This window comes from Capsicum annuum, chromosome 6 (assembly GCF_002878395.1).
Source record: "Capsicum annuum cultivar UCD-10X-F1 chromosome 6, UCD10Xv1.1, whole genome shotgun sequence".
Lineage (NCBI taxonomy): Eukaryota > Viridiplantae > Streptophyta > Magnoliopsida > Solanales > Solanaceae > Capsicum > Capsicum annuum.
In genome coordinates, this window is record NC_061116.1 from 191,256,655 (window position 1) to 191,276,845 (window position 20,191).

The following is a 20,191-nucleotide window of genomic DNA, read 5'->3' on the forward strand; positions in this document are numbered from 1 at the left end:
GAAGTGGGGTGGGACTTATAACTTTTGAAATCGACTCAAACAATGAAAATTAATCCATGCCCCAGTTTTTTTACTAAGTAATTCTAAATTATTCATTTGGTTGGACCGAGTCCAAAGTAGAGTTGCCTACGTATCTCACCCCCAAGAGAGGAGAATTAGGTCACACGTAGTTTCGAAAACTTATTATTTTGCTTGATTCTATTTTTTTCTTCTCTTTTTTGTTTGTTGACTCTTTTTCTCTTTGAAACTTTTTTGGACTCTATTTTTCTTGACGCTCATCTCTTCTCTTTCTTTTTGACACATTTTTTTCTCTTTTTTGCTGACTCTATTCTTTTACTCGACACTTTTTTTTAACTTTGCTGACTCTATCTTGATTTCAAAAGAGGGGTATGAAAGAAAATAGAATAAAAGCTCAAACGGGGTAAACAAAGGATGACACAATATTTGGATAGCAGAATGAAATATCCTCATCATATCAATCCTTGAAAATGCAAGTATATATTATGCAATATGAAAGTGAAAGATGAAGATCATTTGTGATATTTTTTACAGCACGAACTTTAACTAAGCCTGTGCATCACTACTTCTTCTGTGCTTATCTAGCATACAACTCCACATTTATTGTACATCCCTTATATCGAATGACTCATGCTTTTATGGAACTGATTTTCTTTCTGTTCTTTTTGATATAGGATCATGCATCCACTGTTTGACTTAATTGAGACATGTCTTTCAGTTGATAACCAAGTTATTCTTGTGATTCTCAAAATAATTGCCTTAATTTTCAAAGAAGGCTTTAACTTGTCACCAAATATCTCAGCACTCTACCTATTTTCTCAAATGTTTTTTTCTAACTTTAGCCCTCTGATTCAAAGTTCATGCTTAAACTGGATTTTAAGATTTAGCTGAAAATTTTGCCAGCATGTCATATCACTAGTATCACCATAAAATATACTCTTGTAAAGAAAAAAAACAAACAACACATATTTAAAACACAAAGGAAAAATGGATACTCCATTTAGTTAAAATGAAAGATAGAAGGGTTTGAACATAAACGACAAAGGGACAAAATAAAATAGATCTCGAACTATAACCCTGACATAATTCGAATAACAAAAAAAAAACAAGACAAGTTACCAAAACCCCTTCCTAGTAAGGAAAGAAGTGTCTTTCCAATTGCTAAGCTTGACATCTAGCCACTGGTTTGCACATCAACATGACTAGAGCTTTCACCACTGTTAATGTTCTGCACCATAATTGATTTACCTTGAATCATCTTTTTTAATTCTCTTTTCAAATCACGATAATCTTCAATACTGTGATCCTGAACATCAGAATAACATGCACATTATATATTAGGATAAAAATTTCTCGAATATGGGTCAGGAGTATACCCAAAGAGAGGAGTGATCATGCCCTACTATACCAATCTCTTGAATAAATTGTATGACTCTCCAATTGGTGTGAAACTATCCCTTGACTTTTAACTCATTTCATTGTTTGGCTTGGATAAAAAATCGAGCTTAGAAAGGCTTTGGTATGTTTGTGGAGTTGGAAGATGACTTTAGGGAATTGGTGTGTGCCATTGTGGGTAAGATAGGGGTTAACCATGTGGTTGTGCATTATATACTAGATATGGAGGTGATGGAATGGAATATAATGGGTTTTGGGAGTGATTATATAGAGCTTAGGTATAAACTCGAGCTTGGGACTGAGGGTAGCGACGACGTGGTATTCTTGGACGTGGCTCGTTGTCCAGTTACAATAGCAGCTACATTTTCATCATTCTTCTTCCCTCCCACACTTCTTGAACCCTTTTTAATTGGTTGAGTAGTTGCTTTCAATGTTGCGAAACTCACAATGAGACCGGTCTTAATTCCATCCTCTATCATCTCCCCTATTTTGAGGGCCTCAATAAATGGCTTACCTAATGCAGGTAACAAGTATTGATAATAAGTTTCATCCTGCGCTTGAATAAACACCTCCACTATCTTGCTTTTTTTATTGGCGGTTTCACCCTAGCAGCTTGTTCACTCCATCTAATCGTATATTCTCTGAAACTTTCAGTATTCTTCTTCTTCATATTAGTCAGGGATTTCTCATCAGGAATCAACTGCATATTGTATTGGAGTTGTTGCATGAATTCATTAGCTAAGTCATCCCAACTATTCCACTTGTCGATGTCCTAATCAACAAACCATTCTAAAGCTAGACTCAAAAGACTCTCACAAAAATAGGCCATGAGTCACTCTTCCTTCTCTCCAGTGCCCCTTAGTTGGTTATAATAACACCTCAAATGTGCCACTAGGTCACCGTGCCCATCATATTTCTCAAACTTCGGCATTTTAAAACCAAAAGGGAGATTAATACTTAGAAACATGCACAGATCTTTATACAAAATACTTTTTGTATCCCCCGAGCCCCTGCAAGTTTCTCATAGCTTGTTCTAAACTCTTCAATTTTTGTGTCATGCCCTTCTATTCTTTTGTCACAACAGGTTTCCCATTATTAAGGGTAAATTCAAGAGGTTAAGTGTAGCCATAAGGACCAGTCGACTTAAATGTGGGCCCAGGAGCATAATTCCAATCACCAAAAATATTTAATACAGGCTCTCTCATAGAGTAGGGAGGCACAACCGGTGGATGACCATCAAAAGTAGAAGCTTCAGGTGGGGGTGAGGGTGCAAAACTATGAACAATGGGTGGAGCTGAGCATGTGGTAGTTTTGTGTTGAGGAGTAAGGAAATGAATATTAGAATTGTTTGGATAGTGTTGCCCTGGAGTAGATCCTGATGCATGCTGTGGCTTGTCAACCAAAATGAGAAATTATGCATGTGACACGGGGGGCAAGCTAGATAGACATTCCAGATTATCAGTGGGAACTGGAGGAAGAGGCAACCTGTTAGTCCAAGCTCGATGCATTTCTATCAGTTGCTGCCTTAATTTCTGAATCTCTTCATTAGCTCCTAAATTATCATTCCTCGAACTGCCTATCTGATTAGCGACAACAACCTTAGTATCCTTGTTAGCCATAACTTTCTCTTTGACTTGGTGCAATATGGAGGCCAACAAAAATGCCAAAAACCAACCACCTTAAACTATCTAAACAAGAGAAAATGAATGCGCTAAAGTTGAACGCTTTTTTAAAACCTTTCACTTTTCTTTTGAAAAGATCACTGAACCCTCGAAGGGCGCCTACGTATCCCACCCTCAAGAGGGAAGAATCAGGTGTGCGTAGTTCGTGAAGTTTGGCCAAAAAATGACCAACCAAACACTCTTTCTCTTTTTTTTATTCTTTTTTTCTCTTGAAATTTAAGAAGAAAATAACAAATTGTCAAAAAAATTGACGAAAATCTTTTTAAATTTTTTCTACTTTAAAATTCCTATACAAAATGAAACTTATGATTACCAAAGAAAAATCTTTTTGAGTTTTCGATTTTGAATTTCATATGAAAATGAAACTTGAAACTATTAAGGAAAATCTTTTAAGTGTTTTTCAAAAGATGTATATGAAATACCTACTCTATATGAAGAGCGAAGAAAACCTTTTTAGATTTTTTAAATAAGATCACTAAACCCTAGATGGGCTGCCTACGTATCTCACTCCCGAAAGAGGAGATCGGTTGTGCGTAGTTCGTCTAGATTAGACAATTAAGGATTAAATAACTGACTGAACCCTGATTTGAGAGACGTGACCAAAGACAGACGATGAACGTCAATAAAATCTTTTTGAGTTATCAATTTGACACTACACATAAAAATGACACCAACAACTACGAAAGGAATTTTTTTTTTGATATTTTCATTATATGAAATGTACAAAACTTCTACCATCTTTTTTTTTGAATTTTTCTTTTATAAAAACCTCCTATTGAAAAAATCTTTTTTGGAATTTTCGAATTATGAATGCTTACTAAAGAAATAAAAGGAAAATCTTTTTGATATTTCTTTATTGAAAGAGATGGGTGCAAAAGGTAATTTTTTTTTTTTGAATTTTTTGATTGTGAGAAACAAAAGCCATAAAAAACTCTAAAATACTAAAAAAATCTTTTTTTTTTCAACATTTCCTTGCCTACATACTTTTCTTTAATTCTAACACATGTTTTTTCCCAAATCAGTTTGTCAAATCACCATATTACCCTCAAAGATGCAACAATTAGCACGTAGGGATGGTTTAGTGGTGAGTCTCCTACAAAGGCCCAAGTGGGTCCAGCTAGGTCTTAATATGATGCAGATAAGAATGACCTAAAGGCTGACCTAGACTAAGGTCCACTAACAAGATTGTTCGGGGAAGCATATAGTCGATTGTGGCTGCGATAGCTTTCCACCCACTCCATATCAACCGACGGCTCCTCCTCCTAAAATAAGGGTGACTCAACTAGAGGTCGTGTACACAGCGTGTACTACAGGACTTGTTGCGAAAGAAATGACTCGGATTATGCAAATGATGATAAATATAAAGTGGTAACACATAAGAGAAAAACTGTAAGCACATAGCACGTAGGCACTCAACAATGATAAAATAAATACAAACGATAAAACAAACAACATTTATACACTCATAATGTCAAACTAAGCCGATACAAATCCAAAAATAAGCTTAAATTATAAAAAATCTCCAGCAGAATCACCTGAGTTGTCACACCCTTTTTTTAATCAAAAAAAAATAATTTTAAGTTTGAAAGAGTTTTTATTATTCAGTGAGAAAAGAAAATAATTTGTTTTGAAAAAAACTTTTTACAATCAAACTCAGAGTCGCCACTTGGCATAAATTTGGTGTGCCAAGTCACCTTTGAAAATTCTTTTCCAAAATGATTTTTGACTCTTTAAAACTGGTTTGCAAACAGAGATTTCAGTTAAGGTATTCGTTGACCGAGGGAAAGGTGTTAGGCACCCCTCGGTTCCGTGGTTCGACCACGGTCGCTCCGTGAACTATATCAACTAGTATGACACTATGAAATGTATAAACCAACAAACACATGAACAAGAAAACAAACAACAAAAATAATCAATAATCCAAAAATAGTGTCCAGTCCAATTTATTACAAACCAAAATAAAAATCCTGAAATAAAACCTAGACTATTCTAATTGTCTTAGCTATGCTTTACCCGATGCCTCGGCCATGATCACGAGCTTCTTTTGTGTACATGATACTTCAGAGCATTCCCCGATGAATAAGTACAATGTGACCTCGGGGCATTCTCCGGTGAATGAATACATTTGATGAAATGCGATAATAGTAGGGAAATCACTCAACACAAACATTTACACATTTGACGATATAAAATCCTATGAGTTGCCTACCCTCGAGACCTAAGATCTGCCTATTGATTCTCGACCTAAAATATGATCTATCAAGTTCGACAAAATTAACATTTATTTCAAATCTAACAACAATCAATGAATCGTAGAACAACAATATTCACTTTTATCGATTTTCAAGTCCCACCCCAAATTAAGATTTACCCTAAAATGAGTTTTAATCATTCAATTAATCAATTCAAACGAATCAATCAACCAATATTTATGATCCAAAAATCACAAAATCACATGAAACAAACTTTACCCAATATGAATTCGTCACACATAGTATCAAACAATAAAATTAAATGAGAATGAGTTGAGAAATGGACCTTAACGTCGGTTTTAATTAAAATTTCTTCTTCCGACTAAAATTGCAAACTGGAATCTTGAACAGAACCTTAAACAGGTCTCGCCGAATCAGAGCTAAATTTGTTGTGTCTGTTTCGCCAGAGTTTTGCCGAGCTTTGTTGATCTCACGTGGTGATGTAAACCAAAGAATCGGGCTGAATTTCCGGTGCCAATGTTGTTTTCCAATGATAATTCATTGGAATTTGCTTCCCCACCATTCCTTTTCTCTCGATTCCCCTGTCTCTCGATCTCTCACTCTCAATCTCCTCCCCTCTCTCGATTCTATCATCTTTCTCCCTCAACTCTCTATTTTTAGTGTGTGTGTTTATTCATGACATGTGTTTGTATCATGTGCTATTTGTGAGTGAGTAAGTTTTTTCGATGAGGTTTCGATGTATGAGTTTTTTGGTGAGGTCTCGATGTGCAATATGTGTTAATTGAGTATCTCCCCTCTGTTTATATGTGGGACTGTATATACATATCTTGTATGTATTTATCCGTTGAGAGCGTGTGAGTTGTGTGTATTGTAAATTTTATTGGTGTGCGTAAAAAAGGCGATGGGGTAGGGGGCTAAGGAAAGGGGTACGTGGGTTTGGGGGCAGGGGGTATGTGGGGTAGGGTAGTTAGGTTGTTATTTTTGTTAGGGTGAGGTGTCAAAGTTGTTATGGATTTGGTTATTTTTTGTCCTTTTGAGAAAAATTATGGAATGGTATGGGGTGTATGGTAAGGAAAATTAAATAGGTAAAATTGATATTTCGGAAGGGACAAAATTATGTGTCTACAGGGGTATTTATATAAAAAGAAATTTGGAGAAAAAAATTATTTAAGAAATAGGCCAAATGAGCCAATTGGTCGTTAGGCTGCCAACAACTATAATATCGTTGGGTCAATGGTCCAATTGGCAAATTTGGCCAACAATCCACTGCTAAAATAAAAAAAAATAATTAAACTAGTCCAGTCCAGTTCGGGTAATCGATGGGCTTGGTTCAATTTCTCAATTGGGCCGATCCACCGAGCTACTTGGGCTAAACGGTCCAGCCCAAAAAGTGGACCAAGAGTCCAGTCCAGGTACCGGTGCCGTATCAAACCAATCCGGTTTCATTATTGGGCCATTTTACCGGGCTGGATCAGCTCATTTGACAGCTTTAGGCTAGAAGACACAGCCTAGAGTAGGGGTGTACAGACCAAACTATCAAGTCAAACCAAACCAAAGAACTAAACCAAATCGAGAAAAAAATCAACTTATGATTTGGTTTGGTTGGTTTGGCGTTTGAAAAAAAAAACGACCATTCTTGGTTTGGTTTGGTGTTAACAAAAAAAAAAGTCAAACCAAAACTCAAATCAAACCAACATAATATATATATATATATGTATGTATATATATATATATATGTATATGTGTGTGTGTGTGTGTATATATATGCATGTATATAATTTAACTTTTTATACATAAAATATTAATTATAATCTACTTTTTAAATATTTTTTCAATTAGTTTTATTTAGTTTTATAATATATATATTTTTTCAATATATATATATATATATATATATATATATATATTCATATTTGGGCCTTTAAGTTGTAATATTTATCCATTAATTGCTAATAAAATGATCCAAAATCCAATATAAACTTAAAACCTAAACTTTTCACTCTTCATCTTATTTTTTAGTTTTAAGAGAGTTTTTCGCTCCTCAATTTTTCATAATTGTGGTTTTTCATTAGTACATGAGTGAAAACATACTTGATCTAAACTTCAATCAGAATATAATTGTAAAAAATAAAGATTATAAAAAAATTGAGAAAACCCCAAAAAAAACAAAAGAACTGACTAAAACTTAAACCGGAAAAACCGATTTTATGTTGGTTTGATTTGGTTTATAGTTTTAATAAACTGACATAATTGGTTTGATTTTTTGCAATATAAAACCAAACCAACCCGACCTATGTACACGTCTACCCTAGAGTCTAAAGTGAAAACTTTCACAAAAAATGTCTAATACAAAGCTTGGTTAACCAAGCTATATTGAACGAGGAGAAGGAGGAAGAGAGAAATTTTATTAACTGTCAAAATCTATATGCATTGTTACAACTTACACCTATATATAGATGCATATCTTCTAGAACCTTCTCACTACACTACACACTTCCCATCTCATCATACAACTTATCAACCACCTAACAAACTAACAAACTTACATGCACTAGTAGCCAACGCATGTACACAATGAACCAATGTAACAGTGTACATATAATGATCAAACTTGTAGTGTAACCCTAGACTTTCCAATACTCCTTCTTAAGCTGAAGGGTTCAAAAAACTAAGCATAACAAGCTTGCTCAAGAGTTTAGAATGTTTATTATGGCCTAGGCTTTTAGTCAGTATATCAACCACCTAATGTTGGGAAGAAACATGTAGAGTCTGCACTAAACCACTCTGGATTTTGTCTTTGATAAAATGATAATCAATCTCTATATATTTTGTTCTCTCCTAGAAGATTGGATTAGTTGCTAACTGTTTATATTTTGGAACCAGCACATTTAAGTCTGCAAACAATCCTTCTAGCCAAGTAAGTTCTGCTATAGCTGAAGCCATGCTTATGTATTCAACTTCAGTTGAGCTTCTAGATACTGTATGCTGTTTTTTTTACTTCCAAGATATCAAATAACCACCAAAATACACCACGTACCCAGTCACTGACCTTCTAGTGTTAGGACAAGCAATCCAGTCTGAGTCACACCAGCAAACTAAATTAGTATTAGTGTGTTTCTTCAACCAGACTTCTTGACCTACTGAAGCTTTCAAGTATCTAATCACCCTATAAACTGCTTTCAGGTGAGATCTTTTGGACCTTTGCATGAACTGACTCAATATCTAAACAACATAGTTGATATCTGGTCTAGTTATAGTGGCATACATAAGCTTACCCAATACCTTTTGATAATGAGTTGCATCTCTCAAGATAACATCACCCGTACAACCTGTGATTTCATCATAGTTTACTGATGTCAACCTAGCATTGGATTCTAGAGGGGTAAATGTTGGCTTTGCACTAGCTAGACCAACTTCTGAGATCAACTCCAAAACATATTTTTTTTATTTAAAATGACTCCCTGTGATGACCTCAAAACTTTAATTCCCAGAAAGTACTTGAGCTCCCCTAAGTATTTGAGCTTTAATGTTTGTGTAATATTTGTTTGACTTCAGAAATCATACTCTCATTATCTCTAGTGATCAGTAGGTCATCTACATAGACTAATACTATCACCATTCCTTTTGTCTTCTTCCAGATAAACAATGAGTAGTCGTATGCACTCTGAGTGGATCCTGCATTTGTGAGAGCTGGAGTCAGTTTGATGTTCCATTGCCTAGAGTCTTGTTTAAGTCCATATAAAAACTTAAGCAACTTGCAGACTTTACTGTTCCTTTTATGTTGGAAGCCTTCAATTAGTTGCATATACACTTCTTCATCTAAGTCCCTTTGTAGAAAGGTATTATAGGCACCCATTTCATACAAGAACCATCCCTTAATACACCAAGTTCAATAACACATCTAATAGTCACCATCTTTGCCACAGATAAAAAGGTATCATGGTAGTCTAATCTTTCCTGTTGGTTGTAACCTTTAGCTACTAGCCTTGCTTTAAATCTCTCAACATCTTCATTTGCTTTATATTTGATCTTGTATACCCATTTTGAGCCAATGGCATTCTTTCCAAGGGCAACTCAACTATTTCCCACATGACGTCGTCTTCAAGTACTTTAATCTCTAACTTCATGGCTTTTATCCATCTATAATCTTTGGCATCTTGACTGAAATACTGAGGCTCAAATAGATCTAAGAAACTACTCGCATAACATTGATAATTAAATATAGTATTTTTGTAGGACATGTAATTTGATATAGATGTCTTGTACCCTTTCTCTTCCCAGGTACAGTGTAGTCTTTCATCCAAATAGGTTCCTTAACCACTCTTGATGTTCTTCTATAAGTCATAGGTTCTGCATTATTTATGCATTAGGGATCTGGCTCAGCAGGTTGAACAGTTGGTTGATCTTCTGCATCCATTGATGGATCGGGCATTGAAGTACTTTGAGGTAATTCGCCTGAACCTGATGTTAGATCATCAGTAACATCTGCTAAATCAACTGACTCTTCATCACCACCATTATCTTCTGCACATGACTTAAAAAAATGTATGGATTGGTTCTTGACTTCAGTTTCAGCAAAAAAAAAAATATATTCCTGAAATGTAACATCTCTGCTAACAAAAAACTTATTAGAGTTCATATCCAGCAATAAGTATCCCTTCTGTGTGGTGTAATACTCCATCAAAATTGTAGATTAGACCCTCTTAGAGAACTTATCACCTTTAGGTAATGTTGAGGCATAACATAAACAACCTAGTACCCTCAGGTGTGATAAGGAAGGTACTTTGGAAAACAATACCTCATATGGACTCTTACCACTAATGTAGGATGAGAGTAGTCTATTCATCAGGTAGACAACAGCTTTAACAGCTAAACCCCAATATCTGATAAGCATTTGTGATTGGTTTCCCAATCAAAATAGGAGCTCCCTTCTTATCTTTTATTTACCAAACTGTATACCTTGAGGCACCTTCGTTTTGGGTGGGATAAATTGCTTTTGATCATATCCAACGCCCTTCCAAAGAAAAGGCGACTGCTAGCGAGCAGGAGGACGAAATGAAGGGTCCAGGGATCCCATTTCTCCAAAGGAAATAAATAGAATAAGAAAGTCTGCCCAAGGCAAAACCTGATAGCTCTGGCTATGTTCAGGATTTCCCTATGTTTTCTTTCTACTGCACCATTCTATTGTGGTGTATAAGGACAACTTCTTTGATGCAACACACCTAAAGTCTTGAATAAATCAATACACTGAGTGTTGAAGAACTCAGTGTCATTATCAGTACTTATGATCCTCATGTTAGTTATGAACTGCACTTTAACCATCAATATAAAGTCTTTGAGAGCAACAATGGTCTCAAACTTAAGCTTCAACAAATGTATCCAAGTATATCTACTACAATTATCCACAATGGTTAAGAAGTAGAACTTTTTATCAAAAGTAGGTATTCTATAGGGTCCCCACAAATCCATATGTACAATATCAAAACACATGGTGGACTTAGTTTTACTGTTAGGAACAAGTAACCTAGTCTGCTTGGCTAACGGACATACATGACATTTATTTAGTAAATCAAAATCCTTATAAGGACTCAAAAAGTCTAGTGACTTAAATACTTGTGTGGATATATGTCCAAGTCTCTTGTGCCACAGACTGCTATCATGCATCATTATTCCAGCTACTAGCCTTTCTTTATCTTTATATGTATTATTCCTTTTATGTACACCTTGAAGAATGTATAATCTTCCTTTTTACTTACCAAGCCCCTCACACTGCCACTATAAAGATCCTGAAATACATAAAACTTGGGGTAAAAGAATACAAAATAAAACAGTTGTCTAGTAACCTTGGACACTGATAACAAATTCAGCTTAAAGTCAGGGGCAAATAATACATCCTTTACAGTTTTATTTTGTAAAACAGTGCCTCTTCACTGTGAGATATATCAGCTTTGGCTCCATTTGGTATATTCACCTTATCCCCTCTTGCTCTAGCTACTTTACTTTTTGTGGAAAACATGTTATTGTTTGATGCAATATGATGAGTGACAGCAGAATTAACTACCCATTCTTGTTGCTTAACATGAGAAAATAAATATGTAGCTATACCTGACATATTAGCATGTTTCATATCCTGTTGATCCCTATTGAGAAGTTCCATAATCTTCTTATACTCCTCATTAGTGAAGGCTTGACCCTTTGCCAGCATTGTATTATTGATTTCCTTGGGACCACCTTGACTAGTTAAAACCTGCATCTCCACCAACACTTTATCCATTGAAATTACTAGATGAAAATTGAGTATCAACTTGTTTTGCATAATGGTTCCAAGGATATCTATTGGCATTGAATTTTTCAGTGTTGTAATTCATCTTTCTCCTTAATTTCCAGTCATTTAGATATCCTATTAGCTTGTAGCAATTCTCTTTTGTATGACCAGTGAATGGTAGTAGTTATCCCCCCCCCCCTATAATTCTGATTTCAGTGGCTTACTTCTGAACCTCTATTCACCTGCATTGCAATAAGATCTGATTTCTCACTTGTGATGGATGAATATGTAAGTTGTTGCAACTCATCTTTAACTATCATAGCATATGCCTGATTGATAGAAGGTGTCACTCCCTCCAGCATAATCTATCTCTTAGCCTTTTCATATAAATCATTCAATCCTCTTAGAAACTATATCAATCTCATTTGAGCAAGGTGATCTGCATAGTCCTTGGACCTAGGACAATCACATGAAGGAGCAGGAATCACAACATCATACCCATTTCATAGACCTTTCAGTTTGGTAAAATAAGTAGCTACTGAGTCAGTACCTTGTGACAGTGTGTTGATTTCTCTGTGTAATTGGTATAATCTCATTCGTTTCACCTTGTCAAACCTTTCCTTCAAATCTTCCCAAACTTCTCGTGAATTTGTGGCATATACAATCCTATTCAATAACTCAAGACTCACTGAGCTCATTAACTATGACAGTACTATTGCATTACATGTTTCCCATTGTCCATGCAACTCTTCTCTATACATCTATTTATTGCACGCACCAGTTACAAATTCAAATTTCCTTTTCCCTAATAACACAATTCTCATTGATCTACTCCAGACACTATAATTTTCAGATCCAACAAGCTTGACTAGAATTAAGGTAGCTCCAAACACATCTGATATGCCTATGAACAAGGGATCACGGGGATCTATCTTAGGTGTCATTCTTTACGTTTTAGCAAGCAAGTAATTAGATGTAGGGATCAAAAACCACCAATAACTACCACACAAAAATAGCTAAGAACTGAGATAGATCTAGTACAACAATTTAGAATGCAAGCAAAAAATTTGTGATTCAAATTGAGTCAACTATAGTAATCGAAAACTCTACCAAAATGGAGATCTAAACTCCATAGATTGTTTCTCGTACTCCATGATCGAACTGGAGCTCTGATAACATGAAAACTTTCACCAAAAATGTCTAATACAAAGCTTGGTTAACCAAGCTATATTGAACAGAGGAGAAGGAGGAAGAGAGAAATTTTATTCACTATCAAAATCAATATGCATTGTTACAACTTGCACCTATATATAGATGCATATCTTCTAGAACCTTCTCACTACACTACACACTTAGCTTTCCAGCTCATCACACAGTTCATCAACCACCTAACAAACTAGCAAACTCACGTGCACCAGTAAGCTCATGTGCCCTAGTAGCCGACTCATGTGCACAGTGAACCAATGTAACAGTGCACATATAATGATCAAACTTGTAGTGTGACCCTAGACTTTCCAATATAAAGGTTTCAAGTTAAAGTAAGACTTTATAGAATACATGAAGTTAAGGTTCAATGACGTAACACATGAGATAGAGGTGTGAGTGAAGATTGATACACAAGTCATACCCAAGAGAGGAAGCTTCAAGTATCATGGATCGATAATCAAGGAGATCGGGAGATTAACGGTGATGTTGCACACTGTATTAGAATGGGGTGGACAACATGAGTGTTCGCATACAGAGTACTATGTGATAAGTTCAATTATGTTCTTGAACTTTTGCCAATTATGTTCGATTAGATTGAACTGATAATTTGCACTTACGTGAGTAATAAGACGTAATAAGTTTAGTCCATATTCAAACGTACTCAAAAGACTAATTAATGCGTGTGCGTAAAGTTCTCCATCATATTATTAACAATAAATTATTGTAAATGAAACCATTGATTAAGATATTCTTGGTTACTTGTGGATTAATATATGTGTTGAATGGAAGAAACACATTATTTTAAGTTGAATAGTTGTTAAACGTTTAGGCAAATGCCAACACTTTAAGCATCAAATGCTATTTCCAGTTATGCAAGCAGCGTCCATTTTATTTTTCATACTCTTCTCACTTGTTTAGTTTCTTGTGTATGAAGAAATATTATAATTAATCGCATATAGAAATAAACAACACTAAAGTGTCGATACGTTTGATAGCATAAGTTGGTCTTATTTTCAATATTCACACATAGAAATAGTTCGAATCACATAACTTAATGAGTCATTAATTATTGTTTTTGTGCACCCGCATGATATATTTATTAGATTAATGTATATACGTTCCGTGTGTAATAAAAATATCTTCACAACTATATATATTATTTATAAAAAGAACTACAAAATTATCATAAGAAATCTTATTAATTTTGATAATATGTTTGATGGGATGAGATATATAAGACTATCCCAAATATCATATTGGATTAACCATTCTATCTTCCATATGAAATATTTTATCTACTTGAATTTATTTGTCTTACTTTATTTTTTAATTTATTTAAAAAGGAAAACTCTTTTTTTTATTGTCAACTTTCTACCTAACATGTTTAACACTCAAAAACCAAAGTTAAAGGAATATATTCTATTGTAATATTTTTAGTTTACCAACGAGGATTATGGTGGAGTGCTAACTACTATTTCATTCTAAATCAGAGGTCTCTGGTTCGAATCTCCTTGAGTTCAGAGTCACCTTTGTTAGGAAGCGTTTTACCCCAATGTGGGATCTCCCAAGGTGAATTCAAATTTAATCGGGCTCTAATACGAATACTGAATACATCCTTCGGGTTTGTTGGAGTCCCACATCGGTGGGTTAAAGGGTTCTTGGTCTCCTTATATGGTCTTGGACAATCTTCCCCTCATGAGCTAGCTTTTGAGATTGAGTTAGACCCAAGATCCATTTCTTTATCATGGTATCAGAGTAAGGCCCACCCAGTTCATTGTTTCTGATGTTGGGCCCCCCGTCTTATATTGTCCACGCTCCAGATGTCCAGCCCTAGGCGTGCGGGGGGTATTGGAGTCCCACATCGATGGGTTAAAGGATCTTTGATCTCCTTATATGGTTTTGGGCAATGCTCCCCTCATGAGCTAGATTTTGAGATTGAGTTAGGCCCAAGATCTATTTCTTTATCCGGGCTCAAATAGGTAACTAATTTTGACTCAAAGTTCTTGAAATTGTGCTAATTATATTCTATTTAATTGGACTGATAATTTGAACTTACGTGAGTAAGAAGACGGTAAGTTAAGTCTATATTCAAACGACCTCAAAAGACAACGGTTAATGCGTGTGCGTAACGTTCTCCATCATATTATTACCAATAAATTATTGTAAATAAAACCATTGATTGAGATACTCTTGGTTACCGTGGATTAATATATGCACTGATAGTAACAAATACATTATTTAAAGTTGAGTAGTTGTTAAACGTGTAGGCAAAATGCCAACACTTCAAGCTATAAGCATCAAATGTTATTTCCAGTTATTGAAGAAACGTCCATTTTCTGTTTTCATACTCTTCTCACTTGTTTAGTTTCTGTATATAAGGAAACTAGATGTTGGGGCCCGTGATATATGAGTATTTTTTAGTCTCAATTTATGATAAATAAAATGTAGATAATTAATCATATTTTTAGTATACTTTGAATATTCTAAATTGTTAACTATCGTAACTTATAATACTTTTTATGTAATTTTTAAATAATACAAGTTACTCTCCTTGTTCAAACTTTTGTAGCATTGATAGTCAATTATGCTTTAAAAATAATTTAACTTTTTAAATTATTGAGATTTATAATACTTTTTTTTATTTCAAATTAAGTAGCACTGATATAATTTCTGTAGTCAACCAAATATTTTATATCCTTACAATATTTTAAATTGTTAATTATTATGATTTGTAGTACTTTTTTAAGTACTTTTTTGAAATATATAACAATTTTTTTATAGATACTTTAAACTGTCAACTATTGTAATTTTTAATATTTTTTATATGATTTTCAAAAAATACATGTTACTCTCCTTGTCCTAACTTTTGTAGCGTTGATATTCAATTATATTTTTAACTATTCTAATTTAAGTGACACTGATATAATTTTGAGAGTCAATCAAATATTTTATATCTCTTATATTTGTTAATTATTATTATCTGTAGTATTTTCAGGCATTTTAAAAAATATATAATAATTTTTTTTAGATATTTTAATTTGTTAAATATTGTAATTTATAATAGATTTTATGTAAATTTCAAATAATATATGTTACTCTCCTTGTTCAAAATTTTGTACCATTGATAGTCAATTATATTTTATAAATAATTTAAGTTTTTAATTACTGTGATCTGTAATATTTTTCTTCTATTCCAATTTAAGTGGCAATGATATAATTTTGAAAGTCAGTCAAATATTTATATGTTTTAAATTTTTAATTTATTAATCATTGTGATGTACAGGAATTTTTTCGTATTTTTTTAAAATATATAACAAATTAAAAAAATTAAGATAAATAAATTAAAATAGATGAAAAAAATGAAGACAAAGGAAAGAACCAATGAAGTTGTGCCAAATAAGGTATATCGATCTCTAAACCTTTTTAATTGTTAATTATTGTGATGTATAGTATATTTTTTACGTATTTTTGAGAAGTATTTGGCAGATTATTTTTTTTGTAGATATTTTAAAATGTTAACTATTGTAATATGTAATACTTTTGATTATACTCTCTCCGTCCAAAATTTTCTGGCATTTATAGTACATTGTAATACTTTTTATTATACTCTCTCCGTCCAAAATTTTTCGGCATTTATAGTAAATTATATTTTGAAAATAATTTTCTTTTATTATTGTAATTTATAATATTTTTTCTTATATTTCAATTTAAGTGGCACAATGCTTAGATGACCATAATAATTAATAAGGGGTGATATAATAAAATCATGATTGAAGCAGCGAAGTAGACATGTATTGAATGAATTATAATACTCACTAATTAGAAGTGATATAACAAAATTAATATAAAAAATACTTTTTAAAAAAATTAAGTAGATCTCATATAAGACGTCAAGTTAATTTAATATTAAATATTATTAATTTTTTAAAACTTAGACGACTTTATAATAATTTTTTAATATTAATTTTTAATACTTGGATGACTCATAATAATTAATTAGGGGTGATATAGTAAAATTACATCGAACCAACTGAAGAAAACATGTCAAAAATATTTATTTTATTTTTTATTAATTATTGTTAATTTTTAATACTTAAATAATTTATAATAATTAATTAGAGGTGATACATTAAAATTACGATTGAAACAGCTGAAAAAAAATTCTCGAATAATAATAAGTGAAACTTTAAGGAACTTAGTAGTCATTTTTAAAACTATCCCTTTAATAAATATTATTAATATCATAATACTTAAATGAAATAATTTATAATAATTAATTAGAGATGATATGGTAAAAGCACGCTTGAAGCAGCTAAAGCAGCCAGGACGACCCTAAGTTGCTCAATATTTATTAAATATTATTAATTTTTAATATGTAAATGACTTATAATAATTAATTAGAGGTGATACATTAAAATTATGATTGAAGCAACTAGAAAAAAAATTGTCGAATAATAATAAGTGGAACTTTGAGGAATTTAGTAATCATTTTGGAAACTATCGTTTTATTAAATATTATTAATATTATATACTTAAATAAAATAATTTATAATAATTAATTAGGGGTGATATAGTAAAATCACGCTTGAAGCAACTGAAGCAGCCAGGACGACCCTAAGTTGCTCAACATTGCCGCTTCTATTATAGAGTAATACTTCATCCGTTTTATTTACTTAGTCCTTATTGACTTAACAAATATTTTTATTTTTTTAATAGGGGTGTATTTTATAAATTAACTCTGTTAATAATGTCTTGAAACTTTAAATTTAACATTTTTACTGTTTGTAGTTGGTTAATGTTAAGAGTAGAGAAGGAAAAATCTAACAAAATTCTCTTGATTTCATAAATTGAACAATGTAAATAAAATAACTGTCTCTCTAATTCTTCGGATGTAGTGGTATGAACTGCGTACATTCTACCCTCCCCAAACCCCACTATGTGGGAATATACTGGGTTTGTTGTTGCTGTGTAAATAAAACAACTATTTTTCATGCATAGCAAACTAATTTGAAGGAGTATACTCCCACTGTTCCACTTTACCTGACTCTCGTGCTAAAAATAGTTATTTCAATTTACTTGTCTAATTTATGAATTCAAAAGAAGTTTATCATATTTTTTCAATATTACCCATGTCATTTAATGACTATATTAAGTATTAATGGTCAAATTTAGATTTTAAAAATACAATTATTAAGTGAGTGTTGGCCATGAATTCTAAATTTCTTAAAAATGATGAAAAAAATAAAAATAACTTTTTCTTATTTTTCACATAAAAGTAGTATTTGAAATTCTCTTGGCCAAATATCAACTCGGAGTTATATTTGACGTAAAGTGATTTTTAAAATTTTTTAAAAAAAATTATGATCAAACGAGACCTAAGGTTAATTTAATAAAATAAATTTTTAATAAATATTTTAAAAAAAAAATCAAATAAACATGAATCAAGTAAAACGGTGGAGGGAGTAAGTCGCGTATAGAAATTTACAAGTTACGTTATGTTCAATAGCGTAGCATTGTATTATTTCCAATATATTCAGGTACAGAAACATTCTATTCACATCATTTAATGAAGTAAAAATTACTGTTTGTGAGCACCCGCGAGATATATTTATTTGGCTGTTTTTAATTAATTGTCATTTTTATTAAAAATAAATATTTTTAATATTATTATTTTATAAAATCAAAATATAATTATTTATTTTTTTTATCTTTATCGTTAGTCATAATTATGGAGAGATATCAATATAGTGCAAAATTATAGTTAAATAGAGAGGAGTAATAAACATAAATAATACAATCAAATTAACATGTAGTTAATGTTTTTATTAAGAAGGTGCATACAAAAATGATGGCAACTATCTAGAAATAAAAAAAGCATTAGATTAAAAATTATATACATCCATTGTGTAAAAAATATATTTAAATTATATTAGCTATAAAATTACTAGAAATATTTTTTCATAACAAATATTAATTGATAATCTAATAAAAGTTAACACTTAACCTATCATCATAAATTAAGGGCCCATTTGGGATTGTTGTTGCAAAACTGCTTATTTGAGAAGCACTTTTATAAAATGATTTTTCAAAAAAGTATTTAAAAAAAAAAATAGTTTGTGTTTGGTAAATTCATTCGAAAAGTGTTTTTGATAATCAAATTATGTTTGGATAATCTTTTTCAAGAAGTGTTTTTTTGAGACAAATGACGAAAAAGGACATCTATCAATAGACTTTTATTACCAAAATCAATTTATAGAGAAAAATTATTTTAAATATCTATTATAATATTTTTAATTAAATTTTTTTATTTAATTAAAAAGTACGTACTCTAGATATTTCATAGACAACGATATTATCACATATGCTATTATATGTATGCACATAAAAAATTTAATTATATCATGATAATTATTAAAAAAACATACCTTCAAATGAGAAAGCAATTTTGATTCAAAAAATAACTTATTAATAACAGAGATGACTTTATATTTTGGAAAGCAGTAAAATATATGTATAAATGAAAAATATTATCTGTATTTATAGATGAGGACAAGGTGTGCAATACTCTAAACTCGTTGAATGAATAGAAGGTTTGAAAAAAAAGTCAAATAAATATTTAATTAGAATCTATCTTCTTTTTGTTACCTTATTTTCTGGATTCATTTTACTTTGTCAAATTTACTAAAATTTAGCAAATACTATATTCATGTTTACAAATATCTAAATGAGATAATATTTGTTATTTTTTGCCTTTTCTTTTGGATATGTCTTTACCTTTTCAATTCTAAAATTAAGTAGCCAAATTCATATACGTATACTACCTGATGACAAATATTTAAAATAAAATTCTATCTATTATTTGTTATCTTTTTTTAATATATTTTTACGATTTCAAAATTTACTATGAATAAGCAGTCATCATATTCATATATATATATATATATATATATATATATATATATATATATATATACACTATATACGTATACTACCTGATGACAAATATTTAAAATAAAATTTTATTTATTATTTGTTATCTTTTTTTAATATATTTTTACGATGTCAAAATTTATTACGAATAAGCAGTCATCATATACACACACACACACACACACTATATTTTAACAAATATGTCACTTTTCATGAATTATTTATTGAAAATTAAATATTTGAGAAAAAAATTATATGTGATGTCAAAGTAGAATCTTGTAACGTGATTCATTTGTCACTTGTTATCATTAATAATAATAAAATAACTTGTATATTCTTTAGTCATCATCATCAATGATATTTCAAATTTATTTAAAGAAAATGAATGAAAATAAAATAAAAAAATATAAATCATAAAGAATTATGATTTAAATATGAAATGTAAAATTTTAAAAATCAAACGTTAATCAAACTTGTAAGAT